Raw genomic sequence first — 3753 nt, 5'->3', positions numbered from 1 at the left:
AAGAATCATGAATGGGCAAGGAAAGAAAGCTGGATCTTTCCATTTAGTTTATAGAAAAGAGCAAATAATCTTGTGGTCTGGGTAGCACAGACCCAACTTCAAACAAGAGTAGGAAAGCCATTCCATCAGGAGTTCTCCAGGACACATGAGGCCTTGGCTAGGTTCAGATAGCTCACTAGCCTTCTCAGGAGCAAGTAAAGGGCTGCTGAAGTTAAAGAGCATCTCTCTTATTCAGTACTAGCTTTGATAACATGCTCTGTAGTTCCTTTTCTTTGGAACTTAGTGTCCTTATCCCAGAGGATGTTCCAGTAGCAAGCAATAAAGCTGATTGTCTGGTAACCTACAGATAGCACAGCATCACTCTGCTCCTTCAGGGAAATGCAAATTTGTTACTCAGGGGGCCCTGCCCAATTCCTGGAGTGTGCCATCCCACTGGATAGGAGGGTGGGAAGGTTTTCAGTGTCTGAAGAAGCCTAGGTTAGGGCTGAAAAATTTGTTGTAGGAGTTCAACAGACCTTGCCCATTTGTAGGGGATCAGAAGAGCCTGGGTTGGAAGGGGAAGAGGGGCTTTGCCAATGGCCAGAGTGAAGTGAGGACCTGGAACTCAGAGCTCAGGCTTCCAGTGGCCTTTGCTGGCTGGATTCTGGTCTCTGTTCTTTAACTGCAGAACTGAATTCCAGCTTCTCACTCTCACTAGCCACTAAACAGCCACTAAACATAAATGTTCTTAAAATGCTTTATAATGATTGTAATGTTAGGCTGAATGGTGCTGACAATTTATTCGTGGGTTACCAATAATGATGATTTCTTATGTGATCTCTGTACTTCCCCAAGCTTTTTTATGTAGTATCTCAGTGAGACATCTTTACTCTGTCATTACACAGAGAACTGGAACAGAAGAAAATCTACAGCTGTGTTTGCAAACACTATTGCAACTAGAGGGGGAAGGGAACAAAGTTCTTGGAGACTGGCACTGTTCACCACTGACACTTGACAGAGCAGGCAGGATCACTGCCACAGCACCTCAGGGACTTTGGACCTGCCACGCTCCATCCCAGCCAGCTGGTCCTGCAGCCCGTCTCCCAAGGGTGCCCAGCATGAGCCATTCGTGCAGAGACACACAGAACTGCACTGGGAGGTTGGAGAAGCAAAGCGCTTATATTGATCAGTATTTTACAACAAAGTTATCAGTGCAAAGTTCCTGGTAGGTGGAGAATTACTGCACTTTATCCCAAATTTAAATGGAGCATAGTGACACAGATAGCAACAGACCCAATGGTTTGTGGTGACTCAGGGGGCTGAGCGTGGGTTAAACCCACTGTATTGGAAATGGTTGTTGTATGATTGGGTGCATTATTTCAGAACACTCAGCCTCTACTGAGCATTGCAGAAGTCTCTGCTATGGGGACCCTCTGGCAGACAGACTTTGTTGTGGATCCCAAGCAAAACTCCAGCAGCCCATGAGGGCTGCAGTCCTACATACCCTGGAAATCAAAGCGTGGTCACTACAGTAATTCAAGGGGTTTAGGGAATGAGGAAAAAAAAAAACAAACCCAGAAAACAAACAAAAAATAAACAGAATAAAAATGGAAACCACTAATAAGCAAAGTAATGAGCTGCAAAACGTCTTAAAAATAAAATAGTGTTTATCTAAACCTCATCCTTTGGAAACTTTTAGCCTCTTCACAAGTCTTGACCAGAATAACCAAGCTTACAGCCTGGACAATTCAAGCACATTCTGGCCAATAAGATGAGACTAGCCCACTTGAGCTCTCCTTATTTTGGGATGAGCCTTTACAGCTGATGAAGACAAAAATCCGAAGAGGGGTTGGTAGTACAGCGTGCAACTGACAGAAACAACGCTTTGAATGGTGTACATTGTCAGAAAAATTTCCATGTTGGCTTTTTATTAAAAAGCTTGCTAAGCCTTTCTAGGACTGACAGAGAGAAGGAAATGTCTTGCAGCAGTCAAGGCTCGCAGGGCAATTGTTGCAGTTTAGAGCTCATCATTTTTCCCTCCTTTCATTATTCTCAGCCCGCTGTGGCTGACATTATGCATAACCAGCTCACAATCACTTCCTTATTGCATTTGATTTCCCATGTTTCACCCTGTGGATTTTATCTTGCTAATGAAACCCAGGGTATTTGTCCTCAGGTATTCACATGGTCCCCATTGCCAGAGAGCCTGAAGACCTGAACATCTTAATGGAGCCTTACAAATTCCACTGGCTGCTTCTGAACCACCCGAGATGAAAATAGACTTTAAGTCATTCAGGCTGGGTCACTGGTGTTGTGTATCAATTATGCAGATTCCCTCAAATGGGTTCTGAAAGCATCTGTCACACATGAAAGAAAAGCTCTGTGAGCCTTTCCAAACAGAAATGTCTTTTGTTCTCTGACGACTTCGTACATAAAGGTGTGAAACGAGACGGTTCAAACAGGCTTTCCTGTGCCGTGGAGCAAGGAGAGCCTATTGCAGGGAAGTGGGGAAGATAGCTTTTCATGGATCCTAAGGACTGGATGGGTGAGGTGGGGGCTGCCTACCCCCAGCCCAGGACTCACCCTGGGGCAGTTCTCACTGGGGGAAGAGCATAAAGGGAATTCTGTTCCCTCTCTGAGCACACAGGAACTTTCCGAGAGGAAATGTGCACAAGCACAAGGCTATGAAGGTTTCAAAGACTGTATAATGAGAGTGATATGCTGATAATCAGCTTAATTCCCATTGCAAACACCAAAGTCCTTTTGTGAATCTGGCCCTATAGACTTAATCCTGCATATAGCTTAATTAGCTTAATTGTTGGCCATGTCTGGTGAAGGGAGGGTGGGCAGGACAGTGTGCTCTGGGGAAACTGTCCACACCCAGCAGGTCAAAGAAAAGCTTATGGTGGATGGGGCTTGGAGGGCTCTAAATGGAAACGGCTTTGTTTCAGGAACAAGAAGCCTGGGAAGAGGCTGCAGAAGTTTGTGTTCAGATAGGCAGAAGTAACTGAGACTGAATGAAGAGGAACCTCTTAAAGCTTTTCAGGACCAGAATGGTCCCATGCCCAGGGCACTGAGGATTGCTTTTTCTTTCTTGTCTCCAGGCAAATGTCTAATTTCACTGTTCATGACCAGGGAAGTGAGTGTGCGAGGATCCTGTGACTTACTTCTGTTCACTCTGAAAGAGCACAGCTCAAACTTGGCTCTATTTCCTCCTCATGACACTTCCCTTCATGCTTTCCCTGGGACAGAGTCCGTGTGCCTGTAGCTTGGGACACCCCCCAGGACCAGCATCCCACTGCTCTGCAAACTGCTTCCTGACAGGCAGGGACAATGTGAGGCTGTGCCCGAGCTCCTCCTCTGGAGGGAACTCTCACAGGCATGGGAAGGGCTCTGGGGCCAGGGCTGCTCCTGCTGCCTTTGCAGGGACACAGTGTGCCTGTGCCCCTCTGGCATCACCCCAGAGTTCAGCTGTCTGAAGTTACACTTCTCCCTGTAAATCACTAATAATTTGGCAGAAGAAACACTTGAGCATCATCCTTTCTTTAAGAACAGTAAAATAAAAGTTGGTCTTGGCTGGGCAACTACTGGGAAAGTATTTTCTGTTGATACAGGAAACATGCAATTTTACTTTATGTAGCAAAAGGCAGGTGTGTAATTGAATGAATATCTACCTAAGTATCTATATAAACCTTTTTAGGTGATTGAGACTACCACAGCTGAGGTGGATTTTGGAATTTGTTTTGTTTACCCTGGTATGCATGGTTAAATGAG

The sequence above is a fragment of the Prinia subflava genome, chromosome 11, assembly GCF_021018805.1.
Source record: "Prinia subflava isolate CZ2003 ecotype Zambia chromosome 11, Cam_Psub_1.2, whole genome shotgun sequence".
Lineage (NCBI taxonomy): Eukaryota > Metazoa > Chordata > Aves > Passeriformes > Cisticolidae > Prinia > Prinia subflava.
This window is presented reverse-complemented; position numbering follows the sequence as displayed.